General features: G+C 46.2%; 1 protein-coding gene across 9 annotated transcripts in view; it reads left to right on the forward strand.

The window, feature by feature from the left end:
- Positions 1-20,656, forward strand: part of SYT2 (synaptotagmin 2) — a 1,362,149-nt gene that overhangs the window by 1,174,112 nt on the left and 167,381 nt on the right. The window lies entirely within an intron of this gene.

Below are 20,656 nucleotides of genomic sequence, written 5' to 3' on the forward strand. Positions count from 1 at the left end.
GATTGAAACCAAAATTACCCCGTAAACTTTATGATCCACATGTTTCTACAATCCATACATTGTCAGATTGGTTTATCATGTGATTTAGGCACACGTACAGATATCTGCATAAAACAAACTATTATTTTCGGTCTTCAAATCCAAACATGAATACATATTTGTACCTGGTAAAGTACCTACATTTGATACTAGGCTCGAATTCCGGCCTCACCACTTAAACTCAGTGATCTGCTCCCCGCGGTTTTCCCTCGATGCAGCCAATTGGCCACCCGCTCCCCACTCATTGTTTCTCTGCTTCCTTCACTGTGTTCTTCCCCCTATGATTGTAAAGCTCTCCATTACTTCCTGAGGCTAGGGCTGTGCTCAATAAATACCCTAATAATAATAATAATAATAATAATAATAATAATAAAATATTAATAATAATAATAATAATCTGTGTGATCTGTGCATCTTGCCGTACCTGCCAAAAGTAGGTACCAGTGTGAGGTGTTGCAGTTACCAGTGTACAATATTTAAAAAAAAATAAGCCTCACTCAAGATTGAATAGAGTAGTTTTGCTCCAGACATACTCGCCCTCCAGCATAGGAGCACCGCCTCACACCCTCGAAATGTACTGCAAAACTACACTTACGTGCTTTAAAATGCTATTTATTAAGCCACAAATTGTCCCATTCCATATTGTGGTATTCTGGCATGTCTGTCTCTCACAACAAAATGCCCGGACCCCTCGGCGGTGTGCTGGAGTAGCCACAGTGTTCAGGGGCGTTTTGAAGGGGCACGCTGAAGCCAAGATGGAATATGGGCTGGGGCCCTCGTTGCTCACTCCCCGCAGTGGAGAGGTTGGAATCACCCTCGATTCCCTCCAGCCAGGCCATGAAGATATGGCCGGGGTGCATTGGAGTGGCGTTAAACAGCATTGGTCGTAGGGGCAGTGGATGGAAGATGACTGGGTGTGAAATGGGAAGGGGGAGGGATGAAATACAATGCCGAGAGCAGATACGATGAGTATATTGACGTTTTCCCAATACTTCTCTTTCTTCTCTGGGTTTGTACTGTTTTCTCGATGTCAGTTTATGCATACACGCTGAATAAAAGGTGCGCACATTTTATTCTTAGGGAATGATTAATTGGGATTCACCTCTCAGGCTCTTGTTAGAGAGCTGCAGTGAACCATTACCCAGCTGTGGCCAAGTCAGTTTCCCTTGTGGGAAAAGGAAGAGTGCATGGAAAGCAGATTGAAGGTGAGAAGGATGAGGGGCAGATGGGAGATGTAGAGAACAGAAGGTGAAAGGCGTGAGGGTCATACGGCTATGATAGGTTATTTATAACGCTCTTAGTAAGTACCCAGAGGTTTCTAAGCGCGGACCCAAGGATGGAACCTGTGGTGCTCCGTGTCGTTTTGCTTCCAACCGCGAGTGCGTTGCCCCTGAGTTATCCTCCCAAAACAAGGGAGCGGGTGGAAGAGGCAAGCAGATTATTTTTGAAGGGATGAACAGAGGAAAGGGTAACGCAGCTTCCCACTTGAGCAAATTGAGTGGACCTGGACAAACCACTTTATGTCAGCAAGATCTGGTTGGGGGAGCCGAATGGTTGCATCCGGTTTTACCCAAACACGCAACAGAATAGAGGACCCATACTACCTGAAAGATGTGTTTCTAAAGTTCAATAATGGTGCACTTCTGGCAGCCATTAACTCCTCCCACCCTAAGCTCGACCTACCCAGGGCCCTCTGCCTATGTTGCCTTAAATCTGCCACTTGGAGCAGTCTGGCAATAAGGGAATGTGGGAGAGGCCGAACTTCCCAAGAGAGACAAGTGAGCTGCCTGCCACAGAGAGGCGGGAACACTGCCGAAACTCCCAGAGGAAATGCGGGGCATGGCCATTCTCAGGGCTTTCGCACACACTTGCAATGTCTCCCTTGTGACTCTTATTGGCTGAGTTGATAGGACTGCAACATAGCACACTGATAACGTATTAGGTTCTTGTGTGCTATGTTCATGGGGGAATATTAATAGAAATAGAAACTGGGTGTGAGAGAAGAGAAGATTTGTGTCAGAGGAGACCGGGAAAAGGGAGAGGGGCGGGCGCGTGCCTGTGTGTGAGAGCAATGGGGTGAGAGGGAGAGAGAGAGAGAGAGAGAGAGAAAGCACTCGCATTCTGCAGGGGGGAGGGGCAGTGTGTTCTGCTGATTAAAGCACTGCAGCAGGATTCGGCTTAGTGAGTCGGCATGTTTTTTTCCAGCCTCCCCCCTCACAACGCCCTCCTTTCCGCCTCTCGCCCGCCCTCTCTTGCTCGCTACCTGGCTTACCCCCCTCTGTTCCTCCCTCTCTCCATTTTCTCTCGCCCCACTCTATCTCTCCCTCTCTCTCACTTTCACTCCTCTGCATGTCCTCTTTCTCTCTCTCTCTGCTGCAGAATTAACCCTTCACGCTGCCCGCGCCGCTGCATCCTTGCTCAGTGTGAGCTTCAAGGGCAGCGCCCCCCCCCCTTGCCTTCTTTGAAAGTCAAGACTTCAAACGAGTGTCTCCCAGATTCGGAAAGTGCCATAAACTTGGCCACGGCCCCCCACCTACCCCCCCCCCCCCCCCAATTAGCTATGGGAGAATAGAGCAGAGTAAGGGGACAGAAAAGGGAAGACAAAGAAGGGGGCACTATATAGAGTAGGACAGCAGAATTATGTGGTAGAACAGGAAAGGATTAAGGGAGTACATGAACTGGGAGGGGAGACAAAGAAGTGGTTCAGGGAGTAAGAAGTAAAAGAGGACTGTAAAAAGACTAAGGGTGTGATTAAAAAAAAGACATCAAAGGTATGAAAGAGGAACGTGATGGGAATGGCGGGGACATGGGCAAGGTTGGTAGATTTAAAACTCGCATGCCCATGACCTTTGACCTCTGCGACCTTGACGGCAGTGTTCGAAGCTGTTCTTGTTCTTTTTAAGGACTTCAGAAAACGATGTCCTTATCTTGTTTCTCATTGGATCAGTAAAGAAGGACCAGACCCCGCACGCCTTGTTACCTACCACCCCTGCCCCTGTCACCCGGAAATAATTGTTGCAAAACAGAAGAAATACTGGGGGAGAGACGACAGGGTATGAAAACAGAGTGAAAGGAAAGCAACATAGATTTGGGGGCGGGGACAGACTCACAAAACTGTGGACTACAGGCTGCATAACAATCTCTGTAGCAGGTGCATCAACCCCTTGAGCTAGCTAGATTACCGGGTAGCGAGGCACGAACAAGAGGAATCACTCAGTTGGAGGGGGCTTAGGGGGGGTCGGAATGTCCTCTTGCCGCCGGTATCGCACAGTGTCTCCTGAATGTTATTAGTGCGATTCGTGACCTTGGTGGTTGCAGCTCTCCTGCGCCAGGAGGGAGGAAGCCCCCGCCTCCCCCCTTGAGCTTGCATGCAGGATGCTCCTGGCTGCGCCTTTGCTGTGGGCATTCACAGCATTCATAACGTATTTCTTTTAAAGTGTGGGCGCCAAGGCAAGCGCAGTAACTGGGCGTTCACTGCTCCTTTCCTTGCAGTGCCTCTGACCTTTGTCTGCCACGAGGGCGCTTTGCCACTGCCTTATTTTGGTCATATATCATAATCCTACATTCTAAAGCCCAAACACAAAAATACCTATTTTTTTGGGCCGTTTATGTGTAGGCTTTAAAATGCGGTATTATAGCAAAGAACCCTCCTAATTCCCACCCCCTCACCCACTCATTCTCTCGTAAAATCGATGGGGAGTTGGTTAGTCCCCAAAGTCCCCTTTCCCCATCCACAACCCCCTTCCCACATCAAACCCACGCATTCTCTCCACACATACGCATACAAACACATACACACATACAGTTTCAAACTTACATGTCACTCCCGCGACGAGTCCGCAGGGGCACACAGAGCCTGTCAGCCCCTGCACGCACTCGTGTGCAGCAGGGGCTTGCCATTTCGATTTAGAAAGACCGCACAGAAAAAAGAAAATGGTCTTTTGACCTAGCACGCTTATTTTACATTGTAGTTTACAGTTTAACTTTGAGCAATTCAAAAGCGCCTACAAAAATAAATAATACACGTATAATACAAATACAACATTCAGTAACATACAAAAGCCTAAAACAATTCACTCAATAAAAACACTCAACTTAGTTCCAGAAACCTAGTTAAACACGCAATTTCAATGCCAATAGTTTGGCCTTTTGTGTAAGCATGTGAAAGGTAATTTCCAGGCACAACCGCAGCGGTGTTAACGGGCCGTCAACAGTGGCGTATTTATGCTTTCTGCTGCTCTAGACCCACGTAGGTGCATGCGCCCCACCCAACTTTGCTCCACCTGTGCCAGACTCTGTCCCTTCATCAGATTTTGCCCCTTCAACAAACTCTCTCCGCGTTGCCCAACCTACGCCACTTCACCGCCAATTCTTTCCCCATTTTGGCTCCATAACATTATAGAGACGTTGTTGCAGGGATTAGACAGTTATTGCGTCCTCTCCATTAATTCAAGCCTGTCATCTTCTATGTTATGTTAGTTGAAAGTGTGTTTTCGCATCTTTGCTGCCCAAGCTTAGGAGAAGGCAGTGTGTTCTACAGTTGAGTGCTCTAGAGGTAATTGTTACGGCTAATTGCCTACTTTCGGTTAAGTCCGAAAACAATCTTTTAGAGGAAGTGATAAGAACATAAGCTGTTTGCCAGCTGGACACAAGTGAGAGAAGGTTTGCATGAGGAATTTTGGTTTCAATGCTAATATCTGGTTTGTTACTCTATGAGGAGCACCTAGACTGGTCTGTAATATTAATGCAACATAAGTCCATTTCTACATCCAGTCGTGTCAAATGGCAACGTTTACATATGGAATATATGCAAGTGGTACAGGCCCATCTTATAACATGACAAATAAATGGAGCTAAACCCCCTATTCTTGGTTAAAGCTCTGGTGTTAGCTGGGGGCAAAATGGAATTATGGCAAATTACCTGCTGCAGCCGATCTCCCTCCAATGAATGGAACTCTATTAAAATAAGGCACATGACAAGGGAAATGTGTAAACTCTGCCTGGGCATAAACACCCCAGTAGAGTAAAGACAGTCAGAGGAGGTTCTTGAAATCTTGCTGTGCATTCTCATGGTGGAGTAATGGATAAGGGCGACCCTGAACATTCATGTGTGGAAAATGTAGAGAAACCCCTCAATGCTCATACCAGAAAAAATGCAACCCACTAGGGAAAAAGGCCCAGCACACCTCTTGCAAGGAAAACAACATTTTATTTCCACAAAAATAGAAATGCCTTAGCAAAGCACTCGGCGGCCAGGGAACGCCCTGGCAAAGTTAGTATGGGCAAAACTTTATTAAGGCAAACAGCATCATTGTTGAAGTAAATTACATAAGGTACAAATACAAATGGGATGTTGGTGCAACCCTATACCTAGGCTACCTGTCCATAAGGGATGCCAGGCCATTTGTCCCAGCCCTGTCTGTCCATCTTCTTCTACATGGGTTCCACCTTACGCGTCATCAGATAGAATGATACAAGTAATTGGCAATTATGTGTAGAAAAAGAATACATGCTTTATCTCTCACCTAATGTGCACCTGGTGCTGCAGACAAGGACTAAGAGGATACCTCAAGGTCATTACATTGCACACACTTGCCAGATTCCAGTCACGTCAGCGCCCATGCAAAGCTTCTCACCCTCATTTTAGCTATGTTCTTTTATCCCTCCTAGCACAAATCACATGGCCTTTGGGGGAGGCAACTGGCCCCTGCTTTCTGATCTTTTCTGATCGATTGAGGATGTAACAGTTTAATGTTTGGTGGTCTGGGACTAGCTGGTACCTTGGAATGTTGGAGGTCTTGGGATGGGGGTATCTGGGTTCTATTATTTAGAACTTGGACAGGGATTGTCAGAGGCTTGTGCCCTCCTTCTTGTGGGATCTCTTTTCGCAGGGATTGCTCAACTCCCTTGTGGCCTTGCAGGGCGCATTCCTTCTGTGATACGAATGCTGGCAACATGAGACAATGAAAGGTCTATGAATGTCAAATCTCTACAGCTCTGGCCTTTCTCACTGATTCCCAGGCTACACCCTATTCCCTATTCCCGCATGCATATGCTCATGTCCATGTGTGGTTTAGGCTGGGATTCTCGCTGTCGGTCAAAGCTAGGCATGAATTCCAATATGGCTGCAATATCTAAAATGGTGTTTAAGTTCTCACTGTATTTTAAAGCTAATGCAAACACCACCCTCCTCACACGACAGCCCCTGGTGACCCCCTCCTCGTAACTTTCCAGAACCTCTATTGCAAACTCTCAGGCCTCTGCCACATTCACAAGCGATTGGGGGTTTGGGACAAACGTCCTTCCTTCCCAAAAGAAGCAGCAACAGTGCCCGTAGCTGCGCAGTGCAGACACCTTTTATAACAAATGAAGTGGTACATACTGTTTACATCATTGCTGTTTGTGCAATTGTTCAAAATACCCAACACTCCAAGAGTAAAAGTGAGCAATGGATTGGGCGTTCCAGCACAACATTTTCTTTGTGGGTGGGTATGGTTTAGACTCTGGGTCTTGCCAGCTTGAGTTTAAGGTAATTTAAAATGTTTGATAACTCCATAGAGTTGGTTGGACTGTACAATACATAGAAACATTTTAAGATGTGTGGGTATAGATTTAGATGTCCTTCTGTCGTTTGAAGTAAAAGTCCTTCTGTCGTTTGAAGTAAAAGTCCTACTTTGTATTTAAAATATAATTGATGTGAAGATTAATTAAAAGCATCATAGTTATGAATTGTGTGACATACCTTGCAGTTGGTACTCCTGGTAGTACTGAGCGTGCAGCAGAATGTCATCAAAGACACATGATAACCCAGCAGGGATGCCATTTGCCTGCTTCGCACTGAGCAGCTTCTGTTAAGATGGCTGAATGGATATCTTTACGGGACACCTTTGCAGCCGTGGCAGACATTTTTTGCTCTCACCCTTCTGTGGTTTTGGGTATCCTATAACAGGCTTCTTGATGCACTTGCGCATTCTGATGTTCTCTTCATCATTTTAACTTCTGTATGATCTATTTCATGCTTGCCCGTGTGCGGCCAGAGACCTCTGAAATGTGGGGCCGGGGAGGGAAATAGTGCTTGCTTCCGAACATCCTTTTTGTGCCACCTGTGGGATTTCTGTGCTTGACTTAAGCATAGGCATAGTGTTTAATATTAAAAAATGATGCATCATTTTTAAGCTTTACTGTTCCGAAGGGAAAACCCTCATTTTTGCTGTGGTTAAAAAATACATGTTGTGTATTTGAATATAATAATGATTGTTTAGCACGGTGTAAATGTGTATTGACTAGCAATAACTCCGCAGATAATGTGAAATGCACTAATACAGGGGTGCACAACTGATTTTGACAGAGGGCTGAAAGTACCTTACATGAGGGCTATAGTGGGCCGAAAAGTAAATGTGGGCGGGGCGGTAGGCGGGGCGTGGCAGGAGGCTTTTTAAACCCCCAAGTTGTACTAAACACATGGAAAAAGAATGTATTTGAGGGGTACCGATTTTTATTTGCATTTCAAACTTACATTTTGTACTACACATTTTCCATTGTTATAATTTATTTCTATTTAGTTATTGTATCTCGCCTGTTTAATTAACTTATATATATTTAATTGACCCTAGATTGGACATGCCGTTATTTTGGACTGCTACAGTTTGCTATTTGGGTTGCCCAAGAGGAGTATGGCCTTCGTTGAGTCAGGTTTCCTCAAAAAGCCAAAGATGACCATCTCCTAACTGTGCCTGCTTTAGCTTTATTATTGGGTTCACTCTTGGAGTGCAACACTATGCCCCATGGCCCCCTCACCCCCAACCAAACACTATGCCCCAGGGCCCCCTTACCCCCAACCAAACACTATACCCCATGTCCCCCTCACCCCCAACCAAACACTATGCCCCATGTCCCCCTCACCCCCAACCAAACACTATGCCCCATGTCCCTCACCCCCAACCAAACACTATGCCCCATGGCCCCCTCACCCCCAACCAAACACTATGCCCCATGGCCTCCTCACCCCAACCAAACCCCCCACCCCATGGTCCCCTCACCCCCAACCAAACCCCCACCCCCCAACTCAGCACACACACAAACATGCACCCATACAGACCCGAACCCCCCACCCCCCAAATCAGCACACTCTCAAACAAGCACCCATACAGACCCGAACCCCCCACCCCCCAAATCAGCACACTCTCAAACAAGCACCCATACAGACCCGAACCTCCACCCCCCAAATCAGCACACTCTCAAACAAGCACCCATACAGACCCGAACCCCCACCCCCCAACTCAGCACACAAAATACATTCAAATCAAAACATTCATACACATCCGACAACCACCCCACCCCCGCATCTCAACATAGACACAAAATACATTCAAATACAAACATTCATACACATCCGACACACCCCCCCACCCCCGCATCTCAACATACACACAAAATACATTCAAATACAAACATTCATACACATCCGACACACCCCCCCACCCCCGCATCTAAACATACACACAAAATACATTCAAATACAAACATTCATACACATCCGACACACCCCCCCACCCCCGCCCCCGCATCTCAACATACACACACAAACATAAAGCAAAACAAACCCGACACACAAACACAAACAGAGCACTTACCGGAGACGTGCTGGAAGGCTGCAAGGCAGGTAAGCTGGAACGCTGGAATCGTACTACGGCTGGTGTGGTCCAAGGCTGAAATGCCTTCCGGCATCAAGCCTTATGGACCACGCCAGCCGTAGTGCTGGCCCTCCATTGGTGCAGCACACGCGCATTACGTGGCTCGTAGGAGCGACGTGCTGCGTGTGTGTGCTGAGCCAATGAGGGCCAGTGTTTTGTCCGGCCCGAGGACAACAAAGACTTTCCTAAAGGAGGGCGGCCGCAGGCCGCCCTCCATTAGGAAAGTTTGTGTGCCTCGCGGGCCGGACAAAAGAGCATGGCGGGCCGCAACTGGCCCGCGGGCCGTATGTTGTGCACCCATGCACTAATACAACCAATGAGATTTTGGCTGTTTTTCATATTAAAATGCATTTTGGGGATATAAGAATGAACAAAGAGCTTTATATCTGTCATATATGTCTGTGAGAGTTGTATGACTGAATCAATAAATACCTAAAGCACACTGGGATTGGTACTCATTTCCTTTTTTTTTTAAAAAATGTGAAACAAAAGTCACCCTAACAATTAAACTTTTGCAAATATGAAGCATATATACAAGTCTGGCCTTCAAAGACCTTACCTGTCTGAGTGGAACTACTGCTAATAACTCAACATTACTGCAGTGTTGTGCATCAGCTACACTTGGGGAAACAAAATTAGCTTTATGTTTAAATAATGACAACCAGTAAACTGTAAACAAACTGCAATAAAAATACTGCTCCTCTGGCAATCTGCTGCCCCCGGGCCCAAGTCAGCTCAGCCAGGTTACAAATACATTGATGGCCATCAATGGTAGCAGCTGCAAAATCGTGCGAGTCCCTAGACCTATAATAGAAATTACTGGCAAATGCCTAATACAAGCCAAAACTGCTGTGCTTTTCCAAAGCTCGCTTTGAACTTCAGTGAAGGACTTGCATAGCACTTATAAAAATGTAGTTGGTGAAGACAGACCTGGTTAAGAGATCTTACTACACCAGCAATGCGTTTACTGCTCCAATTTAGTCATTAAGTCTCAGAAGACTGCTTTGAAACAACACTGGCAGCCACTTCGAACAGAAAAGCTGATGGTAAGGCTTGATTAAAGCAAGCTCAAAGAGATCCGAGGAGGATGTGTTTTTGGTGGGGAGGGGCGGGAAGTGAGTAGGGAATGGCCATAGGGATTAGCATTTCCATGGGCAGTCAGCTGTGTCGATACCAAACAACACCAAAAAGCTTGGTGTCCCTCCGCATATGACATGTCTTCCTAGTTGTACTCTAATGTAATATAATGTATATATAGTTGTACTCTAATGCTTATAGGGGGCGCAGACACGTGGCAGATGAAGGCAAGATCGGAAACGTTCCCCTATAATATAACAAGCATATCATAAATAAACATATGCTCTGGCCATGTGTCCTAGCTCGCAATGAAGTTTTAAGACTGCCTAAGAGCCTGGGCTACAGTCGTATATGGAACTATTTTTTGGGTGCAAAACCTCAGGGAATCCCTGCATAAAGCTTTGAGCACTAAATATACTAAGTATACATTTGGAGGTCGAGGAAAGGGGTCATGGAGGCTTACCAGGCCAGGAGGATAGCTCAGGGGAAAAAACATGCTCGCCTTGGAAGCAAGACGACGCGGACCAATACAGATTCAATCCCTGGATCCGCGCTTAGAAACCTCTGGATATTAAGCGTGGTGTAAATAACCAATTACAATTACCTAAATCCAGGCCTAGATAGGAGTTAGGCTTGGTTTCAAAAGAAGAAAGTATGCTAAATCCGGTCCGGGAGGTATGCTATGTTTTTGGGTTGAACGCTTGCCATGTTCAATTTCTATGTGGTCTCGGACAGCGTTCAAGCAGCAGCGATGGTCCAAGTGTTGTGGAAGCGGCTGATTGTTTGTCACCAGGTTCAAGGTATCTCCTGGTCTCTGTACTGGGAATAGTTGTGTGCCTGTAGAAGGGACAGTGTTGTATGAGAGTGGTGTTTTGGTATGTGCTTTGTTCATCGTGGGTCCATTTTCCTTCTTAGTTCACTTTCTGAATTGAGAAAATGGGAGCTTGGGCCGAAATGGCTAGTGTTTGCATCTTAGAAGAGCCTGGCAAGCAACGCTCTGGAAATTACCCAGAGCAACTAATGACCCCAAGAAAACCGGTGGCATACACGTTATACAGATGCAGCATTGCACATGTGTTGGCTATTTGAGAGTTCAATAAGCATGAATCGTAATCACATTTTTATCTTGTTATTTGAAAGAAATGCACGTTGAGAAATTAAGCAATATGACCCACAAAGATACCCAATGATAATATTCCTAGAATAAATAAAAACATTTGTTTGGTCTATAGGTGGCAGTTAAGCGCCAACTATAAGCTGAAACGATTGCATTGGAACACAGGTATGGGAGAGATGAAATGTGAGGAGGGGCACACAGTCTGTGGGTGTTGTTTGGTTATTTACCCACTCATTGATGGCCAATGGCCATGCTAATGCTAATGGCCATTCCAACCCACTGCCTGCCCCGCTCCACTCTAATTACATCCTCCTGGGATGTATTTGAGCACCTTCTTTCAAGCAGTAGCAACAAACTTTAGCCTGATAGTTGTTTCAAAGCATGCTGCTGAAAATTAATCACTTAATTGCAGTTGTAAATGGCTACTGGTGTAATAAAAATGTCTTAACCAAGTGTGCCTTCAGTCACTTGATTTATATCTCAATCATGCACTGAAATCCTATTAAAAAGAAGCAATAACAAAGCCAACAGTTTAAGCTTGAGGTATTAGATAAGCATTTGCCAGGTACTGACACCATGTGCTCAGGTAATCTCTCCATTTTCCATCTGTTGCCATCTTGTTGCCAGGTAGTACCACTATATCAGTGCCAAGCAAATGCCTATAGCATGCCTACCCGAAAGCCCAAACATTTGGCTTTGCCAATGCTTGTTTATTTTTTTTTTTTGTAAATTCCTAACTGCACCCTTACAACCAACCAGCACTTAATCTACTATTCTACGAGTGGAGTGAGAGTATTAAATGCACTAAGTTCGAGAGGTGCACCGGATGTCATTGCAGACTATTCAATGCACATATTTTTCATCGCAATGGAATTCACCAACCATATATAAATGTAAATAAACATACTTTGGGGAGGAGATATTGTTTTCGTACAGAGTGTGGTTGAGAGATAACAGGGGGTTTCAGGCCCCCCCTGTATTTTGCAATGTACCGTCACCTGTTAAAAAAAAAAGTATGTGGTACAAAAATGGCCAGATAAAAAGCACAAAATCTTCCTAGAGTATGCAGGAAGTGCTTTTTGGCATCAGGAAGTACATATAATTTCTAAACTGTCTTTATTCCAGATACATTTTTGAAATGTACAATATGTCAAAGTCAGGTTGTGTACAAAAGAAAAGGTGTGCCTGGAAGGATTAAAATTAATCCTAACCTCTGGTACAGCTCTGGGCAACCCTTCAGACCATTGTTTTCACCTGCCAAGCCATTACAGAAAGGGGAAAGGCCATATGCAACTCGGGCCTGGTCCCACCCCCAAAAGGGCTGTCCAGCCCAAATTGCTGGGTCACATCTTTTCTGCACGAGACCATTAGCATCCCTAGACATGTTTCTGCCTCATTAATAGTTTAACCTTTCAATTGAAACTTTGTGTTCTGACACATGGGTAACCCTTTGTTTTGGTGGCAGTGCCTGTTCTGCCAGCATTTGGGATGGAAGTGTCAAATGCCCCAGTCATGCCATCCAATGACTGTTAATGCCTCTAATGCCTTGTAATGTGTGGGGTCCATATGGAATTCACCGCTTCATATCACCAGTTGCGGCCATCCTGTACCAATCCAATCTTCAAATGCCTCAAAATGTCTCCAATACCTGATAACAATTCTTACATCTGAAAGAGAAGGGATGTGTAACCTTTGCCTTTCCAGATGTTTTGGACTAAAACTCCCATGATCGATTGCCATTGAATATGCATGCTTGGTGTGATAGGAATTGCAGTCCAAATAATCGGGAGATTCAATGGTTGTAGACTTCTGTGATTGTCAACAAAGCTAAGCTACAGTCCCACTCCTCAAGCTCAACAAACCCCCAGTCACCATATGTAAGTTACCGCCTTACATGTACAAGTGCCGTCCTTCGGCCATGACCACCCAAGTCCTCCGTTCCCTGCAATTTCCTGACATGCTCCTCCAATAAATGCATTGTCCTCCAACCCCCTGCAACACGCTTCTGTTGTTTTTCCTCCTCCTGTTAACAAAGTGTGTAGTAGGAAGAGAAGTTCCCACTACTTGGTCCTGTCCTAACCACTAAGTAACCAATAAGAAGCTAGTTAGATGCTAGTAGAGAAAAATGTGCAAACTGTGCATGAATCACTTTTCCTGCCACCTGTGCATTAGAAACAGACCTCATGCACTATGGCACATGCACATCAAACATTGTACACAAACGAGAGTTTAAGAGTTGCATCATTTACATAAAAAAGATATTGCCACTTTCTCAAACGACATATTTATTTATTTTTATTGTTTGCATTTGTAAAGTGCACTAAACGCATGGGCATCAAGGCGCTATTTGCAGTACACGTGACAAGGCAAGCATACATGTATCCATACACTCAGATAGGTTCAGGTGACAGACCTGCTTGAGGGGTCTCCTATGTAAAGAGACACCTTTTTAGCTGTTTTCGGAAAGACCCGTAAGATTGCTCAGATCGCAAGGACAGTGGTAGTGTGTTTTAATGCTTAGCTGCAATGATCAGGAAACTAGTTCTGCCGGCTCCAGCCAGTTTGAATCATGGCGTGATGAGACGGTGAGAGTACGGCTTTGTTGAATTTTTGTGAAAGCTAAGGGGCGCAATGTTAGAAATGCATCTGTGGGTGATGGCGAGAGTTTTGAAGGTGACGTGTTCTTATTTTGGGAGCAAATGAGCATATCTTCTAGTGGCTGGGATGTGCTCTTGCCTGGGAATGTTAAGGGTGCCTATGACATGCCTTCTGGGCTGGCATTGCCAAGCTGTAAGCCAGCACTAAAAATGAATAACGCACTTCTGAAACAATAATTCTCTCTCCCATACATTCTATCAGGATACGTTCAGAATGCCGGTAAGATAGCTCAGCGGGTTGTAGCGCTTGCTGCTGCGATCTGAGTGTGATCTGCGGGTCACAGGTTTGAATTCCCTCAAGGCCAACTCAGCCTCATCGTTCCGAGGTCGATAAATGAGTACCAATTTCATTTGGGTGATATTGTATGTAAATATGTGCTCTGTAAAGTGCTTTGGATAAATGCGCTATATAAATAACACATCATTATCATTAGTCACTAGCAAACTCACAGAAAGAAAGGAGTGGGTGAAGAAGGAGGAGAAAGAGTTTGGAAGATGGAGGAAGTGAACCAGAAAAGAGGTGGTAGAAAGAGTAGATAGCTAGAATAAGTTAGTAGAGGTTGGGTGTTGAAAGCTGAGCTCCACATCACAAAGGAATCCCCAGAGGTTTAAGAAATAGGCCTATGGACTTCGGTTCCTTTTCCCATTTTTTGGAGATAAACACTTCTATGCCTGTAGCATCTCTTTCTGTGAGTTTCAGCAGGTTTTGTGCAGCTGACTACCGCTGTTGGAATTAGTGTGCTAGCAGGTCCTCCCCAGCTGCAGTGTCTGTCATTTACCACAATGAGGCATAAAGTTACTAAAGCCTGAGCGTGTCTAGTGGCCGAGCGCCCAAGGCTGGGAATCCCTCCCTGCGGCACCATCTGAATACGGAAGGAGATCATGAAGTGTGGAGAGACAGAGCGAGCGACAGAGCGAGAAGGAGAGTGAGAGAGAGGCAGAGGGATCAGAGGATGGCTGCGTTGCAGACGTGGAGGCTGGGCTGGGAGAGGAAGTGGTGGGAGGTGCAAGAGAACCATGGGAGGATTGGGGGTGGCCAGCACCAAAGTCGGGTAAAGAGCCAGCGTTGGAGAAATGTAATGCTTGAATGAAGGGGATTAGGAGCGGGTAGTGGGTACAGGTGCAGCCAAGTAAAAAGCTGGACCGCAAGGGTAGCGATAGATATTCTGTATAAGGTAGGTATTAAGTGAGAGATAAGGCAAGAAGTACTACGAAATGTTGGACAAGATGTTGAGACAGGAGTAGGCAATGGTTAAAACAGATATTGTCCACGCTCAGACTGGCCGATAGGGTAATAGAGCCATTGATAGGATATGATATATCATTTATAAAGCGCATATACACAAGTGTTTCAAGGCGCGAAAGTGCCAGCCAAGTGCCAGCCCATGATTCTTGTATGGGCCAGGTTTTTTGGCCAGACTGAGCTACTTTTGTGGCCAGACTGGGCAAGTTTCATAGGCTACTACACTCGTTTTAACCCATGTTACTAAATAAATATGCTTCCAAATGCATTATTTGTAACAGAGGAAGTGCCAAATATCAGCCGCCCCCAAGCCACCCCCTTCGAAGTGCCAGGAACTTTCACGCCAAAATCTGTGACGTATGGAAAACAGTTAAAACAGCAGAGAGCCACAGTTGGGCTCTGCCCAGTGTCTATCGGAAGAGCAGCACCTATTGAAGTACCAGCGCCTAAGCATACTTGGACAGCAAGGTACCCACTGAGAAATCCATACCTGCAGACACGACAAAGGGACGGTTGTCAGAATGGAATACCCAAAGAAGCCAAGAAGATACTGAGAGATGAGGACTGGTGACGTCATGAGAAATCGAACTCACGCATGACCTAAGAATGCTGATAAAGAGACGAAATGCCATGGATAAGTGACATCTTCGGCCTAAGGTGAAACAGTTGATTTCAAGACGAAGAAACTTATGCCATATGCACAATGACGACATTAAGCCAGTTTAAACGTGTACATGTGCAAGAAACCACAAAAAGCAAAGAAATTGTGAGGCTTGCTTATGCTTTAATAGTAAAATAGATTGCGGCAAGCGCCAACTATACCTATGTACCTCAAAAGAACCTTTAGATGAGTGAAAATCCACTGTGCACATGAGCGGAATTAAATAGAGGTTTCTAAAGGCCTCAAGAGGAGAGGGCCGCAGCCACAAATTAAGAAGGAAAGACGGAGAGAAACCCCACTGAAGATAACCCTGCAAAGAGGCCCAAGTCGTATCAGGCTGGTACAGGCTAGCAATGCCCACAGTTAAAAGAGAATATTAACAGAGTCTCCTGTTCAGCAAGGTCGAGATAAGCCGCAGATGGTATACGACTGACAGGACTAAATCAAATATACAAAACTGCATGAAGAAGAGGCCAATTTCACAGTGTCCTAGTCACGTGGCAAGGCGGCAGAAAGAGATGAGACTTTCACACCTACGCATGGAGCCTTGTCGTTCCAACAATCCTTAAACTTTCTCATACCAAGAGGCAGCCTCAAGGCCAAACTACAAAGCAGTAATTGACACACGGCCACTGAGGTGATAAATGGTTGTATCATAAATTGAGGGGAAGCTGGGGTGCAGGCTTACTCCCTGCACCTGACTTATTATTCTGCATGCTGCTAAGAGCAAGTGGAAAAGAATGTGTGGGAGCAATGCCAACCCAATCATAGTGGACCATGTAATCTAGGGTCCTATAGAGAGTAGAGCCAATGGGATGTCATACTTTTATTGACATTTGCAGTAGCCAGATCGAAGGAAGGGCTTAGGTGCCCCACATGACAGTGTTATCCAATCCCCTCTCCCTGTTACCATATACAGATATAGTACCTATATTAAAGTTACCTTCCTATAAGCAATCAAGTTGAATGCTAGGTTTTTGAGATTACACGTCAATGATGATGAGTTTTTGGTATAAATGTTGCAGTTTTTCTGAAATTAAGCAGAGTTTAAGAGAGAAGGAAGATCGAGCGGTTGCTGATGTTCATTGAACTTCCCGTTTTCTGTACTTGTCATTAAATGGCCTCCCTTTGCCAAACTATTGAGTTGCCATTATTATTTGATGCAAGAGTATGGATCTGAATCCTCATCTATCTCGTGGGTGCTGCTAATCATCTTAAAGGGCTGTTTGGAGACCCCCAGTCTTATGGGCTAGCTGGGTCCATCCAGTTCATCCCTCTGGGAAGTACTCAAACAGTCAGTTCTGAAAAGCAACCAATTGTGATGCAGGATTGTGGGTCACTGTTTCATCAGAGACTGGACCGGATTAATGTTCCCTTCCAATCCTGGTTGGGGGGGGAGAGAGAGAGAGAGGAGAAACAGAGAGAGAGAGAGAGAGAGAGAGAGAGAGAGAAGAGAAAGAGAGAGAGAGAGGTGTGTGAGAGAGAGAGGGGAGAGAGAGAGAGGGAGAGGAGAGAGAGAGAGAGAGAGCGGCGGGGAGAGGGAGGAAGAGAGAGAGAGAGGAAGGGTGAGAGAGAGAGAGAAAGAGACAGTAAGAGGGAGGAAGAGAGAGAGGGGGGAGAGAGAGAGACAGAGAGAGAGGGAGGGAGAGAGAGAGAGAAAGAGAGAGGGAGAGGGAGAAAGAGAGAGAAGGAGGGAGAGAGAGAGACAGGGAGGGGGAGGAAGAGAGAGAGAGAGATAGAGAGAGAGAGAGAGAGAGAGAGAGAGAGAGAGAAAGAGAGAGACAGGGAGAGGGAAGAAGAGAGAGAGAGAAAGGGGGAGGGGGAGAGAGAGAAAGAGAGAGAGACAGAGAGAGGGAGGAAGAGAGAGAGAGAGAGGAAGAGAAAGAGAGAGAGAGAGGGAGAGGGAGGAAGAGAGAGAGAAAGGGAGAGGGAGGAAGAGAGAGAGAGAGAGAGAGAAACAGAGATAGGAAATGTGAGATGTTAAGTGCTACTTCAATGGGGAGTGCTCAATACGTCTTGAGTGAATGTCCACGCTGTGGCTGCTGCTATTGGAAGACCCATGATATTGAATAGAAGTGTTGGTGGTCAGTAGTGCAGTGCGTTTGACAGTAAACTGCGTTATATTATAGGCTGAGTTGGATCTACCACAGATGCGAGTTATTGCACTGAATGTGACGCTTTGGAACTCTCAGCTGTGCCTGTGAATGATGGATATGTATACTGGTTGTATGGGCAATTATAGACGAGGATGCCAGCTCATTGCCCAGAGTGCACAATTAGAACATTTGCTAGGTGAGTCAAAGATATGGCGTATGCCAGGGTTTCAATCTCGGGCGAGACCTGCAGGTCGGCACCTCTTCTCAGCACTAGAGTTTCTTTTACCACAAGGTCTCCAGGTGCGGCTAATTGCATTAGTAGGCAGCCACTGCAGTCAGTCGCCCATGCTAGAAAAAGTGGAGGGGCTGGAAGAGGTGCCATTTTGGCTTTACAGCTACCCAGTCAGCCTCCATTTTAGGGGGCATGTGTTTCCAAATAGCACGGGTAGACTAAATTCTTGCAACTGCCATTCCAGCAGGAATCATGCGTGGTGTGTACGATAGGCATGACTCTGCAATACGGATGAATCCTCAGAGAGGTTGGCATCACACGGATATCCTGCATTTAATATCGAGTATAGAGAATGTCTAACTGCAGCGAGCTTCTCACCGGCCGATATATCAGACTTAATGATATTAAATAAGGCCTGCGATTAACTTCCCCTAAAGCAGTGGTATTCAAACTGTGGGGTGCGACCCCCCAGGGGTCCGCAGGTGCGTCACTGTGGGGTCCTGAGAGCTCAGCATAAAATGTAAAAAAAAAAAGATATATATATATATTTTTTAGATTGGAAGAAATGGGCAGAGTGGCTCACATGGTCGGGCTGAAGCATGAAGCTGTTTCAGGCAACAATGAAAAAGTGGCTGCAGTTGTAAATGTATATTCATTCCTTTAGACACAGACTGGGCCTCATTACAACTATGGCGGTACGGTAACAACAGTGCTGGTAATCTTCCGGCACCGTTGCTACTGTACCACCATAGTAAAAGTTGTGCTTGCGGGTGCCTGACAGCCTGCCAGGTCTGACCTGGCAAGCCGTGCGGCACCCGCGAGCACAGCTCGTGGGATGCACCGGCACCGTTATTAACGGTGCCGGTGCATCTGAGCTCCCCATTCCCATTGAGCCCTGTGAGGCTCAATGGGAATGGGGATCTACCGTTACCGGCACCCGCAAAAGGGCAATTATCAGATCCGCCAAACTCGGCATGACCTGGTAATTGCCCATTCGCGGGTGCTGGACCCGGATGCAACTCCGGTGGCAGCCGTGCCGGTTTTACTGGCATAGCTATCGCCAGGGTTTTAATGAGGCCCACTGTTTCAACAGTACCCAAGGGGGTGCTTTGTGTTAAAATGTAAGTAAATTGTGATATATTCAGCAACAATGGTCAAAATTACTAACTGCATAGTTAAGTAACTCATCAAACTGGTCCACATTGGCCAAAATGGTGGCCCAGTTTGACTGGCCCACACTAGCATTTTACATTTTTGGTACAGGCATTCCCCTATAGGCCAGTCCGAGCCTGGCGGCTCATCCATAATGGCGAGTGTGGGCCCACCCAGTGGCCCCTCACCCACTATGGAGGAGCTAAGGAGCCAGCCCAGTGAAATAGTGAGCACTCCCTCAGCTGCTTTTTCCAGCTGATGGAGTGCTCCTGGGCTGGCTGAACTGTCAAAGGGAAACACTGTTTCCCTTTGACAATTCAGTGTTGTTCCCCAGCCGCACATGTTTACTGAGCCATGCAAGTGCTGGGGCGTTTTGCTTTGCCAGCATTGCATAGCTCATTGGAAATGCTGGCTGGGGCACTGCATGTCTGTATGTCCGAGCGGGAGCTCCTGCGCCTCCTCGCACATATGGACAGAGCAGCCTGGAGCGGGGCGTTCCAGCACCCACACGCAGGCCAATGCAGAAGGTACGTTTATGCTCATTGTTTTTATTTAAACATGTGTATGGGTGCATGTATGCTTACGTTATGAGTGAGTGTATGGTGATGGATGCTCGTGTGAATGATAGAGTGATTGCTGTATGAATGTGCAGCGACCTTGCATACACGTACTCATGTTGATTGTGTTAGGCCCAGTGGGGCCCAGAGGACAGGGGTGGTATCTTTTTACTGGACATCTATTATAGATGTCCAGTAAAAAATGTCATGCCTGCCCCCTGGGCCGCCAGCACCAATTGCAAACTGTTTGTCTATTCGTCCATTTTTTTGTTAAAAGTATGCTCTACAATGCAACATTTTAACACATTATTTAAAAAAATACACAGGGGGAACCCCCCCCTCCCTGAACCCTTCTTTATTGGTTCTGACTCCCTCACTATGCTCGGTCGCTATGGCATTTTTTGGGGAAATAGTTATGCCACTCCACTTAAAAAAATCACCAGCCGCCACTGGTCCTCAGACTGTGTTGGAAACAGGATGGGGGGAACCCAGGTACTATGGTGGGAGCACAATGGGTGGGAACCATGAGATAGTGGTGGGAGCAGATTGGGGAGAGCCCAGGGTTTGTGATGGGGTGCGGAGAGACCAGGAACTAAGTAGGAGTGGGATGAGGAAGCCCAGCGACTGTGATGGGAGCAGGTGATGTAGCGCAATATATACTGTCCATTTGGCATTTCTGGGGGATCCCGACATGCCCACATTTTGCTCAGGGGGGCCCTGGCTAAAAAAGCTTGAAGATCACTGCCCTAAGGTGACCCTTGAATATCCAAGGGTCCATTTTGTTTGCGGTTGCTCAAAAGCACACCAACACCCCTACAAAAGCACTTCAGGCCACCTTCTACACCCCATCTGCACCCCCCCCCCCAGACCTTGCTATTTGGCCTTGTCGAGCAAGGCAGAGTCTATTATCTTGCATGGCCCGAAATTCATTGGTTAAAGTATATGAAAAGAAGTAGTGGAATTATGTTCCCTGATGGCCTGACCCCACTTCCCTCAACCCGTATCGCCGCCCCCTCACGCACAATCCACACCCCCATATACTAGGATGATTTATCCCGATGGGGGAGGAGGAGGCTGTAGTTCATTTATCCTGAGTAAACATGACCACACATTTTAAAAGTGTTCCGATTAT

This window comes from Ambystoma mexicanum, chromosome 13 (assembly GCF_040938575.1).
Source record: "Ambystoma mexicanum isolate Mex_15411 chromosome 13, UKY_AmexF1_1, whole genome shotgun sequence".
Lineage (NCBI taxonomy): Eukaryota > Metazoa > Chordata > Amphibia > Caudata > Ambystomatidae > Ambystoma > Ambystoma mexicanum.